Here is a 23,943-nt window from a genome sequence, read left to right as displayed (position 1 = left end):
ATAGACCGCTCTATTCCGCTGAATAACATTTTTCTCAATAGTGCACACAGAACGTTTGCCTGGACATAAGGCAAGTTTTGAAAAATATAAAAGGGTGAAAATCTTACAAAATATTTTCTCTGATCAAAATGAAATTAAATTAGAAATCCATAACAGAAAGTGATCTAAAAAAAATCCTTAAATATTTGGAAACTAAATAACACACCTTTAAGTAACCCATGGGTCATAGAAGAAATCAAAGTATTTTGAACCAAGTGGGAATGAAAGCACAGCATTTCCATACTTGTGGGTTGCAACTAAAGCAATACTAGAAAGTATTAAAGAGGATAAGGGATTATTACGAACTAAATACTAATAAATCTGACAACTTACATCAAATGGACAAATTCCTTGAAACACAAAACTATTAAAGTTCATAGGAGAAAAAATAGATGGGGGGCTGGCCAGTTTGCTCAGTGGATTAGAGCATGGTGCTGATATCACCAAGGTCAGGGGTTCATATAGCTGCACTGGCCTACCACCAAAAAAAAAAAAAAAAAAAGAAAGAAGAAGAAGAAGGAGGAGGAGGAGGAGGAGGAGGAGGAAGAGAAGAAGAAGAAGAAGAAGAAGAAGAAGAAGAAGAAGAAGAAGAAGAAGAAGAAGAAGAAGAAGAAGAAGAAGAAGAAGAAGAAGAAGAAGAAGAAGAAGAAGAAGAAGAAGAAGAAGAAGAAGAAGAAAGAAGAAGAAGAAGAAGAAATAGATAACCTGAATAGCCCTTATATCTATTAAAGAAATTGAATTGTAGTTAAAAAACTTTCCAACAAGGAAAAGGCCAGGCCCGTATAGCTTTACTGTGAATTCCAGCAAACATTTAAGAAAGAATAAATACCAATTCTATCCAAAGTCTTTTAAGAAATTGAAGAAGAGAGATTACTTCCCAATTCATTTTATGAGCCTAGCATTACTCTAGCAAAGACACTGCAAGACAAAAAAAAAAAATTAAAAAAAGACCACATGTATATGATCAATTCATTTTTGACAAAGTGCCAAGGTAATGTGATGGAGAAAAACTTTTAAAAAACTGATGCCAGAAAATCTGGACATCCAAGTGCAAAAATAAGTAAATAAATAAATAAATCAGCTCTTACTTCATACCATATACAAAACATAACTTGAATTGGGTCATAGTCTTAAATGTAAAATGTAAAACTATATAACTTCTAAAGAGAAACACAGGAGAAAATCCTTGTGACATTGGCATGGGCAAAGCTTTCTTAAGACACCAGAAGCACAAACCATAAAAGAAAAATTGATAGATGATCATACCTTATCATCTAAATTATAAACTTCTGTTCTTTGAAGGATACCCTAAAGAAAATTTATAAACACAGAACAAACCGGGAGAAAATATTTGCAAAACACATCTTGGAAAAACAACTTGTGTCCGGAATACATAAAGAAAACTCAGACCTCAAAAAACAAAAATGAAAAATGGACAAAAAATTTGAACAGCTACTTCACTAAATAGGGTTAGAAAGAAAACACTTAAAAAGATGCTCAACATCCTTAGTCATTGGGGAAATACAAATTTAGACCACAATGAAAATCATTACACGTGTAACTGAAGGGCTAAAATTTTAAAACTTGTTACTATCAAGTGCACACAAGGATGCAGAGCAAATGGAATTTCACACATTGCTGGTGAGAACATAAAATTTTACAGTCACCTTGGAAAACAGTTTGGCAGTTTTTTAGAAATTTCAACATATCATTTGACCCAGCAATCTCATTCTTAGACATTTATTCATGAGAAATAAAAGTATATATTCACAGAAAGACATGCATGCATCTTTAATGCAGTTTTATTAATAATTTCCCCAAACAGAAGTTATTCACATGTCCATCAACAGATGAATGGATAAACCAATTGTGGTACATTCATATAATGGAATATCACTCAGCAATAAAAAGAAACAAACTACCAATACCCACAGCAAGGATGAATCTCAAATACGTGTTGCTAAATGAAAGAAACCAATCTGAAAAGGCTACATATGGGATGCTTTCAACTATGGGATATTCTGGATATTAGCTGGAGGTGGAGGGAAGGGACTGACTACAAAGAGCTATAAGGGAACTTTTGGGGATGATAAAATAGCCTATATTTTTCTTGTGTTGGTGGATATAAGACTATACACATTTGTCAAATCTTATTGAACTGTACACCTAAAAAGCGCGTTCTATATACCTAAAACAAAACAAAACAAACCCACAAAGAGATATCGCTATGCACTCACTAGATTAGTTAAAATTTAAAAGACTGACAAGACTGACTGGAGCTAACATAAAGCAACGGATGCTCACAGACATTGCTGGTGAGGATGGAAACTGGAACAGCAGTGGCACCGTATGGTTTCATTTATAGAAAATTCCTTTATAGGGAAATCTCATCGGTAGTAACAGAGAGCATAGCAGTGGTTGCCTGGGGCTGAGTGTATGCTCACAGAGGGGGGTCTAATTGCAATGGAGCACATGGGAAATTTCGGGGGTGATAAAATGTTCTTAATTGTAGAGGTGGTCACATAGGTGAATACATTTGTCAAAACTTATTAAACTCTACACTTACATGGATGCATTTTATTATATACGAATTATATTACAATAACATAAATTTTTTTAAAAAAAGAGTTTTAGAGGCTTCTTTCTCCTGCAGTACAATGAACTAAATATACTTTAAAACTCTCTCAATAAAAACAAAAATTAGGATTAATATTTAATGCTTCCATTATTTTAATGTTTACATTATTTAGATTATAAAATTGCTACTCGCAGCTAAGTCACATAGTAGATTATCATTGCTTTTTCTATCTATGCATTTGAAAATTGCTTTTTTTTGCTTAGGTTTGTGGAAATAAATGGAAACCAACCAATGAAAGCAAGCAAGGCCATTTATTCAGAGCTTGCTATGGCAAGGAAGTCAGCTACCATCACTCACATTTTGGCCTAAATTCAAAGGCAGACAGAAGAGTGGGAAAGCTTTATAGTGGGAAAAAGGTTTCAGATGGGCCCTGATGAAGTGGACATCCTATGTGATTGCTTAGAGGTACGTATTTGGCTTTCTCTGGTTAGTCCTAAATTGAAAGTAGGAACAAAAATGAGGGAAGTTGCTGGTTATTAATCAAGTCCTGGCTGTTCTGGCTGATCGGTACAGGGGTTATTGTGTGTCTTCCTGGACGAGCAGCTAGAGACAGCAGTCTGATTTCCTCTAAGCCTGACTTATAGATAGCTGGCTGGCCTTCTAGGCTGGTTGCTGTAGATAACGGGGTGGTTTCTGGGGCTGGTTGCTGTATCTTATGGGCAGAGCTCTATTTTTATATATGATCTGGCTACTGTACACTTGTATATTCATTCTCTCAGGTTTCTATGATCTTATCCTTAATTTAAGCCCCAGATCATTGTCAAATATCTAAATATCTTCTCACGTATTCTATCACTTTAATCTTCATATGATTCCCAGTTCATACCGCGAATCTTTTAGTCTGTCTCATTCTAAGCTTGCCCTCTAGCCAGGCATACCTGTGACCTTGGAATCACCTGCCCTGTCCATGTAGGGACACTTTCTCTCCTTTCCTGTGTCAGATCCCTTTATTCCTACTTTCTATGCCTTCCTCTCTCTTGATTCTTCTGTTTGGGTGGTGCACTTCAATTCTTGAGAAAAATTGCATGGGTGGTAAAATCTGGAGGACTTTGCATATCCAAAACTCTCTTCATCCCAACCTCACTTATAAATGATAGCATGATAGGTAGCAATTCTCTATTAGAAAACATTTTTTTTTTTTTTTCAAAAAATTGTCCCTCAGAATTTTCAGGCAATGTTCTATTGACATTTCACTGTCAAATGTGGCTGTCATTCTGGTTCCTCATTCTTTCTACACAGCCTGTTTTGTTCCTCTCTGGAAGCTTGTGGGATCTTCTTTTTTCCCCTAACATTCTAAAATTTCCCAGTGAGGTGCCTTAGCACAGAGCTTGTTATCTATTCTGCTGAGTCCTCAGTGAGCCCTTTCATTCTGGAAGCTGCTGGCAAATTATCTTAAATTATTTGGTTGTTTATTTCATCCCCTGTTTAGCTTTGTTCTACTTCTAGAACTCTTTTTTTTTTTTTTTTTTTTCTCCCAGATATTCAGCTTTAGGAATTAGTTCTTTGATTTTTTTTTTTTTTTGCATTTTCTCTCTTTTTTCATCTCCTTGTCTTTTTGTTCTATTTTCCATTAGATTTCCTCAAATTTATCTTCCCACCACTTAGCTGAATTTTTCCTTTCTGCTATTCAATCAATCACCCCGCTGTTAGCCCTGTCTTCACTCCCACATGTGGATTCCTAATGTTACCACTTCTTAAACAGTTTAGGAGGGTTTACATTGTAAATAGGGTTGCTTCTTGGTTTTCCATATAGCCAGTTTGGGAATGAAACGTCCTGGTCTACAAAGAGTCAGCTTCTGCTTACTTAGCTGCTTTCCAGTTTCCAGAGTTTTGTTACTATTGTCCCCACTCCCTTTGTGGTTATAAGCCTTAACAAAAATATTTTTGCTAGCATTTTATTTGGGTTTTAGGAGAGACTAAAAGTAAATATATGTGTTTAATCTTCCGCTTTTACCAAGAGGTACTGACCAAAATACCCTTAACACTGCCCTCAGCTGGACAAAAGTTCACACAAGTTTTTTCCTGACTATAGGCCCCTGACCTTCCTTTTCTTGGAGCATTTACTTTAGAAAACTTAAAGTCAAAAAATCTGTCCCTGCCCCTTTGAAATATAAATCTTTTCCCAGCCTCTTGCCAGTTTTACAACCCGGAAATGTGTTTCTCAAGGACCTGGGAAATGTCCCTTTGAAATGTAATCATCAAGAAAGACAGTGCCCCTATCTTTCAGTCTCTGTGGGAGGGTAGGAACCCAACTTCAGTAAGGGGCAGCCAAGTAGCAAACACAGTGGCCTCAGATCACTGACCAAGCTCCCTACTAACACCCTCCAGTACTTCTCCAGTAGCTATCTCCAGTGTTCAATAACTCTCCCACCTTTTGTTTCAGCAGAGTCGAGTTCAGTCTCTCTCCTCTATTGCAATAGTCTCAAATAAAGTCCTTCTTGAGTGTTTAACTCTGTCCAGTGAAATTTCTCTTTTATGGTACACATACATTTTTACTTTTAAAAATTATTGAATCAGTAATTGATAAAAGCAAATATTTATCTGGAAATGTATCACACTTTTGACACATTATCTAACCCAGTAAACATTTCTTGAGCCCTTGTATTGTACCTGTATTATGTCAGGCATTGAAGGTACAAAAATAAGCAATAAATTCAGAAAAAGAACAGCCACATCCAAAATCATCTATTACAGTCATTGAGTCTGATTTGTTTACTTATAACTGAGACAAAGACTAGCCTTGTGACAGTAGGCAAATTCAGTTCCCTCTCTGCACCTCTGTTCTATTCTTAAAAATAACAGTATTGGACTGCATGGTTTATAAATTTCCTGTTTGACTCTCAGATTCTAAGAAGAGTTTGAAGTAATCCAACAACTTGTTTTTGGCAATAAAATTGCTAAAATGATTTAAAAATTTTTATTTTAGACATAATTTATTTACCTATGTTAATAGTTTATTTAAAGTAATGATAGAATTGGATATGAATAACAGGATGCAATGAAGCATAGCTGAGTACTCCAAGAAGTGCTCACAAATTAGTATTTGAGCCTTTTCCGAAATCCTACTGATTTTTTTCATTGCAGGACATAGTTTCAAGGTCCAAAAAGTATCTCTGGGGAGTATTACATTTTGGAGCTTGCTAAAGTTCTTCTATAAATACTCCAGCAAAGGAAAGAAAACAAGCCATCAGCAATCACTCTGACAAGGGATTTATTGAGAGGCCCGGAGTGCTGGACTCCAGTCCTAACTGCTGTCAGGTTATAAAGGCAGCAGTATCACCGTTCAAATGGATTTAAGTGTCCGTTGTGTGTAAAGACCTTCCTCACCTCTCAAGGCTAACAAGTTAAGATGGACAACATGAGTCTTCTAGTGTTAGGGGGTGTTTGGCACAGCAAAATACAGACACGGTGAAGATATCTTCACTGCAGCTCCTGGCCGAGCCTAGCCCAATGGTGGTGGTGAGGCTGTAGAGAGCTAGGAGTAATCTGCAGTTACATTGAGTTGAATTCATTTTCCAGTCTACTTCCATGTACTAGTTGTATGATTGTGGGCAGGTTTACATAACCTCTTTGAGTCTCATTGAGTTGCTAAAAGAACAAAATGAAACAGATTATGTGACATGCTTCTCACAGTGCCTGGCATAGAAAATGTGTTAAACAAGTATTAGCTGAAATTATTAATATTAATAGTAAGAGCTAACGTTCAAGGTAGCAGTAATATTGGAGTTTACCTTGAATGTATTATAGGAGAACAAACTGTGCCATCCCATCCCAAAATACACTACCTTGGCATAAGGATTATTTTGAGCTGAAGGCACTTGACAAGCAGGAGATGCAGGAAAGGCTCTCTGATCTTTTCCTTTCTATCTAAAAGCAGGACATAAAATTTCCTATGAGAAAGGTGCCCTCCCCATACCAGCGAGGGCAGAATAACTCTTAACCATCAGATTTTTATCAGCCCAGGGAGGGACTCTACATAACAAACCTTACTAAAGCATTCCTTACCTTCCCCTATATATTTACCTTCCCAGCCCTGAAAGCCTAAACCCCTTTCCTTATCTTGTCACTTCTCTACAAGTTTATTGTTCTTTAAGATGCTATACCAGCCCCCAGTTCTAACCACCCCTGAGTTACTGATCACTGAGGTTCTCCTGCGTGTATGCATGCTGCAGCTGTGAATAAACTGTTTGTTTTTCTCTTATTAACCTATTTTTTCGTCATTTTAATTTCCAGGGCCCCAGTTGTAGAACCTAAGAGGGCACAGAAGAGTTTTTCCTCCCCTACAGCAAGTATGCTTGTGATAAATGTGTCTATTCACAGGAATATTGATTTCATCTATTGACTCAGGAAGGCTCTATGAAGGAGGTAAATAAAAGTCACAGTCTTGATGGTTTATGAGATGAGGATTAGGGGGCATAGGAGGAACTGTGAGATCTGAGGGAATCCTCTGGCCAGAGAGAGATGAGCATCTGAAGTTGTGTGAGATCTAGTCTTTCTCAAGTGGTGAAACACAGAACACAGAAAATTATCTGAGTGACTATTTTCTCAGTTCTTCCAAAAATATTATATACTAATATTCTAGAGATTCAGGAAGGAAGCTGATCCATTACATTATATTACACGGATGCCTTAGGGCATTGAGGCTTAACACGGGTCTTGAACTTGATGTAGTCACATGGAAAGTGGTTCAGTGGCCTGTAGGAGACATTTAAAAAAAAAATACTATAAAATGTTATACATCTGCTGAAAAGATAAGTTGGGTATATGTGAAAGAATGTCCATGATTTAATGTTGAATGAAAAGTGAAAGTCTTTTTTTTTTTAATTGGCTGGCTGTCCTGGGGCTGGAACCTTTGACCTTGGTGTTATAACACCATGCTCTAACCAACTGAGCTAACCAGCCAGCCCACAAAGGGTAAGTCTTGAATGCCAAGCATAGAATACCCCACTTTAAAACAAAGATCCTCTGTGCAAATATATAAGTGAGAAACACATCCTGGAAGATTCTACGTCAAATGGGGGAAGAGGTTGCCCTTGGAGAATGAAATTTGAATGAGAGTAATGGGTGAGCAAGGATATACTTTTACACTTTACTTTTACTGTTCAAATTTCTTCAATGAGCAGCTACTTCTCTTGCAATTAAGAACTTTTTTTTCTTGAATCACCATTTCAGATATGGTTCAAAAAATCAAGATGTGAAACGAGAACGTGACCAGTGAGAGTTGTGGGAGGCAGCAGCATGGGGCCATGAGAGAAGTGATTGGCGGAGACAAGCCATGGTGGCTTCAGGCATGGGGCAGTGCAGAGGACCTGGGGAGTGAGTGGCCTGGAACATGAGGGGCTGGCAAGGATCCGTGCACAGGCTGGGACTGGATGCACCGTCTGGCAGGACCGGCTGAGTGCCTTGGAAGATCACCCAGTACTGAACACATGGAGCTCCCGTCTGCCTTGGTAACTCCGTCCCCTGGAGGAAAAGGTACAACCAGCGTCTACCGGCTCCCAGGTCAAAGCTTTTCTCACATTGGTGACTGGAGTAGAGTTCTCCAAATGTCAGTCATTCTCATAGCATCTTCATACGATCTCTCCAATTTACTTATTTTTTTACTTAAATTTGGCTCTATCCTGACTAATAATACCCATGAAATAATGTGTTTCTATGTTAGTTATAGTTTCTACTTCACAGTATTTATTAAAATAATTTTTAAAAAGCATTAGTCTATACCCCACCTAAAATCATCAGAGCATATTTTGGGAAATAAGTTACATTATATATAAGATTATTATTGAGGTCATGCTATAAGGCAGAGGAAGGCAGGAGTATTAAGGATTTAGAAAGAAGGTATATTTAAAATGATGTTGATAACATCAGACTACCGATCATTAATTAGAAAACTGATTACAGGATACTTTGCATGAGAGAGAGTTCAATCAGGGAAGAGAAATGGCATTGAGTATTATGGAACAGAACTTTATTACAGGAATTAGACCTTATGCAGTGTGGGAAGAGCTGGAGGCAAAGGTCTGACAGGGGGAGTAGAGGTTCAGGAACAATCCCCTAACCAGCCCTGATGAAGCATGAGGCAGGTGGGCAAGTCAGAGCCTGCAGGGAAAACAGGAAGCCAGGCATATCCAGATGCCAGAGAGGAGCCATAACGGAGAGCTGCTGTGGAGGTCTATGGCCAGCTATTCCTCCCACATCGTGGGGTGGGCCAGGGTCACTGTCAGTTACCAGGAAGAAGGCCTGAACTCAGAGTAGGAAAACGTGAAGACAAATTGGCAGTAACTGTCATCTCAGTGCTGGTTTTTCACAGAGTGTGCTTTGGCCAACTCTAATCAGAACTATAGTGGGAAGGGGATTCTGGGAAATGTAGTTCTAGCTGAGCCAAGGTGACACAGTATAAAGCCAGTATATCAGGAGAAGAAAATGTAAGATTAAGGAATAGGAACAGGAGGGGTGCTACTAACTCCAGGCAAGAATGGGGACCAGAGGTGCAGCCATGACTCTAGAGTTAAAATAGTTAACACAGATCTGAGGTTGCAATGGGCTGCCTGCTAAGGCTAGTCATGTTTTTTTTGTTTGTTTGTTTTTTTGTTTTAAAGATGACTGGTAATGGGATCTTAACTCTTGACTCGTTGTTGTCAGCACCACGCTCTCCCGAGTGAGCCATGGGCCGGCCCAGGCTAGTCATGTTTTGCTGGACCTTTTTGTTGTGCCTGCATGGGCATTTAAAAGGCCACAAATGTAGACACTGTTAAACCTGGACACCATACAAGCAGCTGAGAGGCAATACCTTCCACCAGTCTTCTGTATGCATTTATGTTCACTGCATGCCCTGTGGGCTTGTGAGTTTGTAACTTTCATGCAGATGCACAAGAAACAGCTGAGATCACCTAATCATTCATTCAACGTGTATTTGTTGAGCACCTCTGTGCCGAGCACTGTCCCAGAACCTGAGGATTCAGCAGTGAACTCAATCAACCACCTTTCTGCTCTGCTGATGCTCTCATTCCTGTGAAGGGGATGGGAAACAAGGAATAACCAGTGTATGCACGTACTTGATGTAGGATGGAGGTAAGAGTGATGAATGTAAAGCAAGGTGCAAGTTTAGAAAGGGACTGCAGTGGCTCTTTCACATAAGGCAGGCAGGGAAGGCCTCTTTGAGGAGGCAGTTGATGAAGGGTGGAGCCACATGGCTCTCTGGTAGGAAAGTCATAGCAACAGCACGTGCAAAGGCCCAGAGAGAAGAGAGTGCTTTAAGTGCTGGAAAAACCACAGCAGGCCAGTGGGGCTGGGGCAGCAAGGGCCAGAGGAAAGGGGTAGGAGATGAGGTCAGAGACCATCGTAAAGGCTTTGAATTTAATCTCAGTGGCAGTGGACATCCCCTAAGGGTTTAAGCTGCAAAGTGACCTCCTCTGAACACAAGGCAACTGGAGCTGCTCCTGCCCCATCAGAGCCAACAGTTTTGTGTACAGTTTACACTTGCACAAATAAGTAGGTTTAGAGAAAGGAATGTGAGTGATAATTTAACCTGTGACTGGAAGAAAGCATTAGAGTATGAGACGTTAATTTTTTTTCTCGATAATTTAGTTTGTTTCAAAACCACATCCTGCAATTGGCTGACGGCCTTATCTGTCAGAAACTCAGCCTCTGGCTTTTGAGAGGAATCCTAGCGTGGTCCCCCTCCTAGTCTAGAGATGTCAGCTTCCTGCTGCCTCTCTCCACAGTACAGAAGCAGGTGGGAGAGGGTGGCACTGCTCCCTGAGAGGGGGTTTAACTGGTGAGCAGAGAGGCAGTGATGGAAGCAACTGCTAAGTCAGAAGGGCCCAGAACACAGAGAACAGGTCGTGTTAGTATAATTTCTACTTCAACTTCTATTTCATGGTCAAATGCCAGTCCTCGTGGTCATAAAATGTTAGAGCTGGAACAAAATAGTTTAGAGAACTTCAAGTCCTATAAATGATCACACTATGCTGAGGAGCCCTAGGATTCTACAGAGGTGACTTGGGGACACTCTGGAAAGGGAACGTGGGGAGTACTGGTGGATAGAGAGGTCTCCTCTGTCTCAAACCCTCCCCACTACTTTCATTTATGTTAGATTAGGTATTTATCTAAGATTTAAGTTGAAGGAAGAGTTTTGCAGCCAGAAGAAGGAGGAAAGAAAGAAAGAAAGAGAGAGAGAGAAAGAAAGAGAAACATAAAACAATAAACTCAACAAGAAACAATAAATTCAGAGATTTGTTACAAATGTTCTGGACACCTCTTTCCCAAACACGGCCTCATCACTTATTGCCTGGGAGCAATATTATTTAATGAGCACTTACTATGTGCCAGGTATTCCACTGAATGCTCTACAAACATTGTCTCATTAATCCTCCACGAACCCTGTGAAGTAGATTTTATGGTCCCATTAATGAGAAAATTGAGATTTAGTAAGGTTAAGAAATTTTTTCATGTCTTATAGCTAGGGAGAGCAAAGTACAGATTTGAACCCAGGACAACTCATCTCATGACCTCAACTCCTAACTTCTGTGCTGTCCTGAAAAAAGAAAACCAATCAGCCAAGGTTTTTCTCAGTCCCCTTCAAAAACATTTAAGATGCTTAGAATATTGTGGTAATGGGCATACTGGTAGTATTGATCTGGCCATCACATCTTGAGCACAAGCGGTGATGGTCAGCTTTGTACCCCTTTGTACCCCATGAATAAGCATAACCAATAAAATAAAATAAAATAAAATAAAATAAAATAAATAACAAAATAAAATTTCCAAAAAAAAAAAAAATGTTTAGAATAGACATTGTATTCATCTGCTCTGGCTGCCATAACAAAATATCACAGACTGGGTGACTTAAACAACAGAAATGTATTTTCTCGCTATTGGGGGTGCTGGAACATCCAAGACAAAGGTGCTGGATGATTCGGTTCCTGGTGAGGGCTCTCCTTGGAGCATGTGTGTGTGGAGAGAGTGCCCTGGAGTCCCTTCCTCTTCTTGTAAGGGCACCAGCCCTATCGGATTACAGGACCACCTTTATGACCTCATTTAATTTTTATCACCTCCCCACAGGCTCTATTTCCAAATATTGTCCCATTGGGGGTTAGGACTTTAACATATGAATTTGGGGGGACACAAACATTTAGTCCATAACAGCGATAAGGTCTATTATAATAATAACATTTATGAAGATTTCAAGATTTTATTTAGCACATCTTTTATGTAGTGCTTACACTAAGAGCACTATTCTAAGTGTTTTAAACTATTAACCCATCTAATACTCTCGATAGCCTCAGAGGTAGTTATTATCAATACCCTCCATTTGCAGATGAGGAAAACTGAAGGACAGAAAAATTAAATTATGTGTCCCCTAGTGGTAGAGCAGAGATGTAAACCTGTCAAATACTACACAGTAAAAGAAGTAATTCAGGGGATCGCTCCTTGCCGACCTGTGACTCCGCCCTTTTCAATCCACGCTTCCCAGGTCATCATGGAAGGAAAAGAATCTGAGAGGGTCTGTGGGCCAGAGCTGGCTTCCTCTCACATTGCATTGGCTAGAATGCAGACCTATGACCACACCTAACTGCAAGAGAGGCTGGGAGATGTGATCCACTGTGCACCCATGAGGAGGAGGGAAAAGTTCCATCAGCACCGCACTCTCCCGAGTGAGCCACAGGCCGGCCCGGGAAAAGTTCCATGAGCAACCAGCCATCCCTTCCCTATAGAAAAAGCAATAATAAGCACAATAAGCAATATAAAATATACTCAACTTGGTGAAAGAAAATCCAATTTCTTTATTTAATTTTTTAAAAAACTACACATTTAGGAAGCCTAAATGACAATAGGTGGTGAATTTCATTAGCAAATGTCACTTTCTCAGTAGCCTCATGTCCCAAGACAGAATATACAGCATTTACTTCTTGTGCCTGTGCCATGGGCAGGCAATATGGGGAAGCACTCAGCAACTCCCTGCTCTTTCTTCCTGTGCTTCTCTCTGTGCACCCTACTCCTTCCCTCTGAGCCTCATTTCCTCCTCTCCCACCACTTTCACTTCCACTTTTCTTTTATTACACTCTGATCCATTTTCCGTGTGAAGCTGGCAGGTCACCACAGGCATTGCCAGAGCCCTCACATTGGTGCCCTTTGAGCTGAAGAAGAAAGAAGCTGTTTACTGGAGCAGAGAGAGGACTGGGGCCAGACCAGTGCCTGGCTTGTCCTAGCCCAGACACTTTTCAGCTCTCGTTGACTCAGGACAACTTTGCTGCTCTGGACCTCAGTTTCCCCACTGATTAATGTCTGAGTTTATACTCGATGATCTCCTCAAGTGTGAGGGGAGGTCTCTGACTTAGTCAGGGAACCACATACAGAGTGATATGAGCTATTTCCGAGGACTAGGGGATAAAAACCAAGTATACTTGGGGATAGGAATCTGCTGTACCTCAGGAAGTTGGCGGGAGAAAATGATGACTCAAGGATAAGCAAGTCATAAAGGAACTGGCATAAAAACAGAAACATAGACCCATGGAATAGAATAGAGAGCCCAGAAATAAGTCCAAACATAGACGGTCATCTAATTTTCGACAAGGGCACCAAGAGGACACAATAGGGAAAGGACAGTCTCTTCAATAAAGGGTGCTGGGAACACTGGATTTCCACATGAAAAGAATGAAACTGGACCCTTATCTTCCACCATACAGAAAATCAACTCAAAATGGATAAAAAAATGTTAAACGTAAGACCTGAAACCATAAAACTCCTGGCAGAGATCATAGGGGAAAAGAAGCTCCTTGACACTGGCCTTGGCAAGAAGTTTTTTGGATATCACACCAGAAACTCAGGCTACAGAAGCAAAAATAAATAAATGGAACTACATCATACTAAAAAGCTTCTGCACAGCAAAGGAAACAATCAACAAAATGAAAGACAGCCTATGACCTGGGAAAAATATTTGTAAACTACCTATCTGATAAGGGGTTAATATACAAAATTTATAAAGAATTCCAACAGCTCAATAGCACAAAAACAAACAACCTGGTTAAAAAATGGGCAAAGGACCGGAAAAAACATTTCTCAAAAGAGACATAAAAATAGCCAACAGGTGTATGAAAAGGCGCTCAGCATTACTAACCATCAGGGAAATGCAAATTAAAACCACTTTGAGATATCACCTCACACCTGTTGGGATGGCTATTATCAAAAAGACAAGAGAGGCTGCTGGTTAGCTCAGTTGGTTGGAGTGTGGTGCTGATAACACCAGGGTCCGGTGTTCAATTCCTGCTATCAGCCAGATGCCACAAAAACAAAGAAAAAAAGACAAGAGATAACAAATGTTGGTGAGGGTCTGGAGTGGAGAAAAGGAAACCCTAGTACAGTGTGCTGTTGATAAGAATATAGATTGGTACAGCCATTATGGAAAACAGTATGGAGGCTCCCAAAGAAATTAAAAATAAAACTGCGATATAACCTAGCAATTCCTCTTCTGGGTATATGCCCAAAGGAGATGGAATCACCACCTTGTAAAGATACCTGCACTTCCACGTTCATTGCAGCATTATTTACAATAGTTAAGGTATGGAAACAACCTAAGTGTTCATCAGCGGACAAATGGATAAAGAAATGTGGGACCCATATATAACGGAATATTATCCAGCCTTAAATAAGCAGGAGGTCCTGCCATTTGCCACACTATGAATTGACTTGAAGGACATTATGCTAAATGAAATATGCCAGACACACACGAGAAAATATTGCAGAATCTCATTTATATGTGGAATCTAAAAAGAAAAAAAAAAAGATCAAATACACAAAATACAGAGATAGAGATTAAAACCACGGTGACGTGGTGTTGATGGTGAGGGTGGGGAAATGGCAGAGGCAGGTCTGAGGACACAAAGCAGCAGACATGCAGGAAGAACAAGCGTAGAGATCCAATGTACAAGATGAGAACTACAGTTAAGATTGCATTGTGTTGGGGACTTAAAAAAAAAAAAAGATTTTAGCTGCTCCTGACACAAAGATAACTATGAGAGATGATAGACATGTTAATTTGCTTCGCTGTAGTAACCATTATACTATCTATGTGTGTCCCATAACATCATGTTGTAAACTTCAAATAAACACAAATGTATGAGAAACATAAAAAGAATAAACATAATTGGTTGAGTTCCTCTCCCCAAAATACACACATAAATAACTTAAAGCAGACCAAAGCACCTAGCCTGGGTTAAGAAGGGGACCAGGTGCTTCAGGCAAGACGATATATCGGGCAAAAGTCATTCACTCCAATTGTATGGCGTCCAGGTGAGGACTGAAATACGCCAGGCTGGCTGGGAGCGTCTGCACTGACGGGAGGAACACTGACCAGTCGAGCCCCAGGTCTGCCCTGTAAGAATTTGGGGCCCCTGTTGCCAAACATACCTATTTTTCAAAATAAATGGAAAATCGGGACACTTTTCATTCTGAAATGTTGATATTTATTTTAAAACATTTAAAAAACACACGTCACACAAAACACGTGTGTGGGCCAAATTGATCCCAGGTGCACCGTTTGTGGCTGGTGATTAGGCCCACATGGCACAGTCACCTACAGAGAATTGTCTCTGTCAGATGAGGAGTCGGCACCGAGCATGCAGGACACTGTTCCACGCATGCGCAGATATTCTCTCCTTGTGGGCTAGAAGGAAAGATGTCCTGGACTTCAGTAAGCATTACCCAACAACGATGAAGGTGTGGTCGTGATCGGTTACTGCGGGGCCCGAGTCTCATCATGAGAGGTGTCATGCTCATTCTTCCCGAAAACAGGTGGAGCTCAGACTAAGTCACTGCCTCATTTCCGCAGAACCACACGCTGCCTGCTCGGCGACTGCTTTGCTGTCCTCAGGACAGTTTCCCCTGCGTCACCTGAAGGGCGTCAGCTCCACTGTGTGGTTAGGCTTCGGCAGCTCCGCAGCAGTCTGCAGGAATAAACCAGTGATTTTCTTAAGTTGCATTTATGACGATTGAATTAAAATACACTTAGTTTGATATTTACACAACTTCTAGGGTGAACTTCTTTTGTAAGCCGAAGAATCTTTGGGGAAAGTGGGTAACCCATGCCCCAGTTTGACCCACCTAATTTCTTGTATATATTCAAAATTGTGAGTACCAGGTTTTCTGAAACTAAGGTTCACACGAACCTCAAACAGGAACAAGTGAGTAAGAGGTCCCAGGTGACTCATTTAGATTTCCGGTCAGTAGTGGGAGTCGCCATCACCAATAACCCCATGACCTTCAGGGTAGAGTTAGGGAGGGAAAGTTGAGAACCACATACAAGCAAACAGAACAAGCTTTTTAGGAAAAAAAAAGCTTATATTTTACATGTTGAATACTTAGAATTATTGGATTTTTTGAAGTACTACATTTTATATATTTATTAAAATACAATAAATTGTGGTTGTCTCTTCATTTAGATTTAAATTATATTAAAATCTAATAAATATTATAATTATTCATTTTCTAATATTAAGATATTGTTTAATTATTTTAAATGATTAACAACAAAACACAAACTTTGTGAATATCAAAAACAACAGATTTCTGTTATACTAATATAGATCATAATATCTGTATAGGTGTCACGTTTCGAGAAATAGGGAAGAAAGAATTGGAGGTGAAATGGGAAAGAAAGACAAGGAGTTAGGGGAGAAAAAGAGTAAATGCTATTGTCGACAGCTGAAAACCTCTACAGCTGTTGGGGTTACTGACCAGCTATGGAACTCTCAGCAAGCCATTAAACCTCTCAGTCCAAACTTCCTTACCTATAAGGATGGGAGTGACATCACTGACCCTATTTATCTACTTTATTTGCTGTCAAAAGGTTTAATAGGATTTTTTTGAAAACATTGGAAAATTAAGTCCTTATAGCACTTATAGACAGCAAGGTATTTATGATAACATAACCTTAATAATATAAATAAAAAAGCAGAGGACAAAAGCAAGCTGAGGAGGTCCAAAGAATGGGGGTGCTCTGTTGGCTCTGCCTGCTGCAGTGTGGCCATCGGAGCAAATTTTCTCCAGCTCTCTCTTCCCTTTGAAATTCAACTTGTCTTTGTAATCTTTGAATGGTCCTGATTTGGCTTTATTTCCAACTTCAAAGTTTACATTTTAAATAAACTCTTATTGTGACATGGATTTTGAAAGTTTTAAATGTATGCAGAAATTTAGAGATTTACATTGGCCTGAACTTTGAATTTCTGCAACATTAAAATTCCCTATCCTTAACTTTTTAGCAGAGGTTGTTTTTCTCCCATTATAAGTGCCTCAATGTTAGATTTGAAATCAGCATTTGTATAATATTCCAAGTCATTGTTTTCATAGCCTCAGGGTAAGTATTGTTCCAAGAAAGAACAGCATGCTGCTAAAAGTAGCCTCGGAAACTGTGAACTTCAGGATAGATATGGTCTCCTTGACCCTCTGTTGCCCTGGTGTAATGATTTTCTCAAACACAGATTTCATCTTGTCACTTCTCATGGTTCTCCGGTGACTTAATGAAAGTCCAAATTCCTTGTGGCAATCCAACCTCTTGACAGTCTTGCTTAAATCCACTTTTCCATCTTGTTTCCCCAATCAGCCTAAGATAACACAGGAGGACAGTGTGTAGCAGGCTTAGAAAATAAACAGTCCAGATTGTATGTGGAAAATGGGCACTGGGAGGGGAATTTCCAGGAAAAAATAAACAGTAATAAAATGGTAGACCATCTGATATGCTTGATCATTAAAAAAAATGTTGGTTGATATATAAATAATCTGGTGGGGAAAAAATTATCTCAGTATGTAGAAAGCAAAACAATGATAAATCCAGGAAGACAAAACATGTTGCAAGAAAGAAAACATGATGATAGTGGATTACATTGGTTTTGCAACTGTTATTATTTACAGAAACATACTAATGTCAATACCTTTATTGATTTAGCTAAAAGTGGTATATAACTATTGGGATGGTTGCAGGAGAGGAAGCAAGGTAGGGATCATAGGAGCACTAAATCTTCATCCAGCGTAACAGAAAATCAATAGATAGCATCCAAGTTAAAAAAAATAGTTCTGTAAGCACATTATTTAGAAATCTAGAAATAAATATTATCCCCTTTGTTATACCAATTATAGGGGTCTATTTTCATGGTCTAGATGCTCAGTTTGAAAATGTCTTGCTCTTCCAGGAAACTTTACGTAGCCAATATCCCAAGGCACAATCTACACTTAGGTTAAGGTTTATTGTTTCAGAGAATAGATATGAATTTCTATTTTGAGTCTTTCCTTGATAATTTTAATTTTTTGACCAGCTTTTTACAAGATATAATTAGAGGATCGTTATTTTTTACCTTATCATTATAGAGTTGACACAGAAATCACCCTGGGACCCCATGTGTGTTCTATCAACTTTCTGGTTGGCTGTCCACTGGGATTGCATTATTAGTATTTTCTTGTCTGTTCTGTGAGGACCATTTCATTGAAATTTGGTCACATAATCTTGAGAACCACTTCCATGGTTACATAGAAACAGCAACCCCTTGGAAGTTCTCCAGAGAACAAATGAGTGAGGGACATTGTCATCCCCCCCTCCCATGCTGTGGAACTCTTTTCTCAGAGCTCCCAGTGACACGAGTCAACTGATCTAATGATTATGTCAGTGATGACCCATATTCATGAATATAACGTTAGGAATGATTAATTAATTTATTTTTAATATAAAAATTAACACACAGAGAAGTTGTAACATGTTTACCGTTCATTCTACTGAATTGCCTTTCACAGCCCACTCCGGATTGCAGGATGTGCCCTCACAGGGCTGACCTCTAGGCCCTCGCTTCTCAGCCTTTCCTAAATGTCGCTGTGGCAGAGGGGAGGGACCATTGGCTGTCAGGGTCTCTAAAAGGAAGGGGAGCTTCATCCCATGTGGAGCAAGTGAGAAATTTCCTTGAGTTCTTTTGTTCTACCTTAAAATTTATGTACATTTTGCCTTCTTTTTAAGAACATTATACCTTTGCGTGTTTTAATCAAGTACATTTGCATCAAACTTGGGTAAATCTAACTAAAAGTGATAGTCCAGGGCAGAGGCCCCGTTGTTGTTAGAGTACTTCATTTTTGGAACATGTCAGTAGGATAAAAGAATAATGTTGACCTGAATTTATCAATACAGAAAGCCAGATATTGACCACAGTGTACATTCAAATGTTCCTCAGGAGCCACTGGCTTCCCAGTAATATTAGTAAGAACTCTAAGTTTTCAAGCAGCAACTTTTAAAAACCACCCTTTTCATTACACCCTAACCATAGGCCATCTTAAGCTTTGATAAGGGCAGCTGGCTGCTACTGCTGCTAACTCAGCAATTGAAAAAATGAGTAAAATTGAATATAAAATGACAGAATGTGTGCGAAAGGGACAGGCAGTCCCAGTGCCAGTCTATAAGGGACCAGCAAAGACACAGCTCAGATCTCTTTTTGTTCCAATTTTGCACGGAGTTAATGTTATCTTGTTGCTGGAGCAACTCCTTTTAGAAGTACGCTTGTAGGATAGAGGTGCTAACGAGATACAGACCTTGTCCTTAAAACATGGTCACACATGATGCAAGACAGAAGTTGGAAACCTCAGAAATGAAGTGCTGCAGGAGCTGAACAGAAAGAAAGATTTCTCCTAACTTGGAGAGAGGAGAGGGAGTGAAGAAAAGGTGTTGAAGTCTTGAGGGCGGAGGTATTGGAGAGGATCCTGGGGGACAGGACTAAGACATACAGAAAAGGGCAGAAAGGGGGGCACAACTTGGGGGCAGAAGCAGTGATTTCTGAGAGCATTAGATGTACTGTTTTTTTAGTGGATGATTTAAATAGTCGTTTGTTTCTATTTCTAATTCTTTCTAGTTCCAATAATTGACTACATGTGGTATGGTTAAAAACATTTTAAGTCACAGTGGCAGTTTATTCTCTGTATTTGCAGCCATAAATGTTGTAATTTTGAAGCCTGAAGTAGAAATTCAGAAATGCTAGCTGCCCATTCTCAGGCATTCTGCTTTATACATATTGTTTGCATTAGTCTTTTTATATGACAAAGAAAATTAAATAGTACTAAATGGTTTATAACAAAAAACAGTTGTCCCCTGCCTCACCCCATACCTCTCCCACCCCTGGTTCTGATGCTCAGAGGAGAACACTTCCAAGTCTTTAACTGTTTCGTTCGATATTTATTTCTGGATTCCTAAGTAATATGCTAATATGAGTTTTTAAAAAATCTTGGCCTTACCTATTGATTTTCTGTTAAGCTAGACGAAGATTTAGCACTCCTGTCTTTCCCTACCCTCACTTTCTCTCTTGCCATCTTTTCAATAGTTATATTCCATTTTTGGCCAGATCAATAAAGGTTTTGATATTAGTGTGTTCGAGTAAATAATATTCACTGCAAAACTTAAATAATCTACTTCTACAATGTTTTCTTTCTTGCAAACTGTTTTGTTTTCCTGGACTTATAATTGCCTTGTTTTTTCTCCTTGGGGTTTTCAGTATATTGAAGGCTTCATTTTTTCCCCATCATATTGTTTATACAGCAACTGACTTTTAAATGTCTAAGCACATCAGATGGTCTATCTATTTTTTATTATTTTGACTTTTTCCTGGAGACCTCCCTCCCTGCATTCTCCATCTTCCTCAGACAATCTGATCTGGTGGCCTTTCATGCCTGCCACCTAGCACCCTTTCTGGGACCTTGTTACTTTGCTGAGTTGGATGCTCTGTTTCCTGGCTCTTCTATTTTCTTGTTTCCCAGCCTGTTCTCCCATTTTTCTGCCACATTCTTCGGGAACTTCCTGTGATAGTCAGTCCAGCGGTCCCCAGTGATCCTCACATCCTGATGTCCTTGCCTTCTTGCAGTCCCCTCCCCACTGAGCCAGGGCTGACTGTGTGGTACGTGGAAGGCAGTGAGAGTGACGGTGTGCGATTTCTGAGTCAAGGTCACAAAGGGTCATGCAGAGTACCGGCTCCTGCCTTGCTGTCTCGGATCCCTTACTTGCTCTGTGGAAGTCACCTACCCAGTGAGAGCAAAGGGAATACAAAGGTTCCTATGTCCCCAGGGATTAGTCTCTGGGGGAAAGCAAAGACACCCGTCAGAGAATTTTCCCTTTCCATTTTGCTTTGAGTTCATAGCCTTACATTTGTTGAGCACTGAACAGATGAATGCACTCTAGTTTTATATGTATTTATTCATTTCTGGGCAAGTCTAGGGATATGGGGCATCACCGTACCACCCTCAGGCACCATTTGGCCTCGCTAAGCTACTGCTGGTTATCACGATTTGGTAAGCTCAGCCAGTGATGCATTACTTCCATTTGCCTCTTTGTGAGGGATCTAATTCAGCTGCTCATGCCATTAAAACCTAGCGTATAAATAAACCCTCAAATCCCTGTGTCGCAAAACGTAAATCAAGAGTATCAGAAATGAAGCATACATATGTAATCAGAGTGCTTCATGAAAAACGGCTTTTTTATTTGGTGATAGGTTAAGGGCTTTGCTATCACTAACAATGTAAAACAATTTATTTAAATTATTGTTTATTTTGTCTTAATCTTATGCTTTTAAATCCTATTTACTATATTAATATGGTAATATACTTACATAGTATTTGTCAATAAATAAAGGCACCTAAAGGCATGTAAGGTCCGGGGAGCATTGACATCACGAAGCACAACCTCTCAAGACTTACACGGGAGAGGGAAGTCTTGGCCCTAGGGATGGCTGGCTCCAGAAAGGCCCAGCAAAGAGCCACCCAACCGCCCTTAACACTCCTCACATTCACAGCTGTGGTCTTAATATCAAACATGAACTTACACATTCTATTGTCTTTCATTGTGAGATAACAATTATCCTTATTTTACAGATGAGGAAATTGAGACTCTTGGTTTAGTAAGTGGTGCTACATTTTATAAGTGCAAGGGCAGAACTTGTATTTGAACTCAGGTCATACTGACTCCAAAGCAAATATTCTTATTATTATGCTGCCCTGAGCTTCCATAAAAGTGGGCCTTCCTAAAACTCCCATTTTTTGTTTCACGAATATTCTGCTTTACTAGTCCTGAGACATATATTGGTTTCACACTTGAAGAACTCCAAAGTCAGGCTGCATCTTGTAACTGATGGGGTCTCTCTCTTGCTCCTGGCCAACTGGCTGTCCTAAGGCAGTGGTCCTTGTCTGCACATGTGCACACTTGGCTGACATTCTGGGGTCATAACCAGTCTATTGCAACTACATATGGTTTCAGACCACAAGCAATTTAAGGACATGGGAATCCTACGTGTTGAGAAACAGGATCTGTTTTGTGGGTTTATCACTCTCACTTCCTTCAGCCGTTCTTAATATAGTTTCCCTGACAAGCCACTCTCAGTTCTCTTCATGGCTCTGTTCCTGCTCTTTTTCTGTCTAGAATGTCCTTCCTTCATTCTCGTCCTAGTCCTCCAAAATTCAGAGTTCAAGAGTCACCTTCTCAGGGAGGCCATCCCACAGCATTTACCACGTGTTTTTCCCTTGTCGGTCTCCACCCTACACAGTCAGCTCTTGGAGAGCGGGGCCTCAGCCATCTCTGTGTCCCTGAGCATACAGAACTTGGCATATGGTAGTAAATATATGCAGTGGATATCTGATGAATGCAGTGGATATCTGAGCAAATGAATGAATGAGGCCTACATTTCCACTGCATGGAAGCCAGGACCAGCATCCCAGGCAGAGATCAGCAGCTGGAAACCTCTAGTGTGGAAGGAGCAGAGCACAGTGGAAGTCACACAGCCTCTGGAATTCATGACAAAAGCAGAATCAAACAAACAAACCCCCCCCCCCCCCAAACTGAGTTGAGTCCCAGTGCTGCCACCTTGGGAAAGTTCAATAACCTCTTTGTAAATGGGGATGACAGTAACATCCACCTCATGAGATGGAGGAAAGATTGAAAGTAAAGTGCCCAGTAAATCCTGTTTATGTGAGTTCCCTTTAACCTCATACGAGCTAGAGTTTGGTCAGGAGAGAGGAAAAGTTTCACATAGTATAGTGAGTTCCGGTAATTTTATGTTGCCTTGAAATCCATTTAGAATGTAAATTAAACGTTCTCATACCAGAAGCAGGGCTTAGTCACCCTTGAAAGCGTCTCCAGTTCTCTGCCTCCTCTCAGGTCCTCAGCATGGTAGATTCAGATATCTGCCTGAAACCACTGCCTCCTGGTGACCCCCTTCCTATGGGACAGTTAGATACAGCCTACTGCACTCACCCCCCTGACCCCGCCATCCTGCCTGGACTGTGCAGATGTGCCTCAGTGACCACCTATGAGTCACAGCATGACCCTGCAGCTTGTGCCTACTGGCTCCACACCCACCAATTAGAACTCCCCATGAGAAATCTGCTTGGGTAATGCCCTGGACCCTAATCAAGGCTTTAGCCCATGGGTCCATTTCTCTTTCCCTCTTGCCCCCCACCCGCTGGTTGAGTGTGTGTGTCCCAGATGTCTCCCTCCTTTCTGTTGCCCCTAGGAGACATGCTGCCCTCTTCTTTCTGGGATTTGTAAGTAACACACTACTTCTGTTATTTCATGTGTTTTTGTTTTGCTAAGGTGCCTTGCTAAGGTGCCTTTTCTATGTCTCACCAGACCAACACACCCAAGGATAACTTCGTTTTCTGTCAGGGCTCTCCTAGAGAGTAGCTATCTTGGTGGGAATAAACTGAACACAGATCAGATGAGAGCCACAAGGTGTCTGCCAGTATAAACATGTTTCCTGAGAGAGGGACACCTGACCACAGTTCGGACTCTTAAGCATTAGGCTGTCCGCCAGGATAAAGAGTTATCTGTGAAAAGCATACCGTAAACAACCACGACCAAATCCCCTGGAGCAGCATGAAGGGCGGCACTAAAGTTCATGACCATCTCCTGAGACAGACCACAAGACAAATTGAAAGAAAACATCACACACAGAGAGTTATCATCTACTAACAAGGGTATAGCTATAAAGGGGTAAAACACATCTCTGAAGAAAATCCTGAGGCTGAGAGTCCTGAAGGAAGGAGAAAACTTAAAAGGGAGTTGTTATGGTATATTAGCTTGTTTTCTGATGCTTATAACAGAAAACCTAAAACTGGGTAATTTATAAAGAAATGAAATTTGTTTCTTACAGTTTCAGAGGCTGGGAAGACTACCATCCAGGGGGACCATCTGGTGAGGGACTTCTGGGTGGGTCCCTTGGTGACGCAGGCAATCACATGGTGAGAACAGCAAGATCTCG

Source organism: Cynocephalus volans, chromosome 5 (assembly GCF_027409185.1).
Source record: "Cynocephalus volans isolate mCynVol1 chromosome 5, mCynVol1.pri, whole genome shotgun sequence".
Lineage (NCBI taxonomy): Eukaryota > Metazoa > Chordata > Mammalia > Dermoptera > Cynocephalidae > Cynocephalus > Cynocephalus volans.
The sequence above is the reverse complement of the archived record's forward strand: the minus strand, read 5'-3'. Positions refer to the sequence as shown.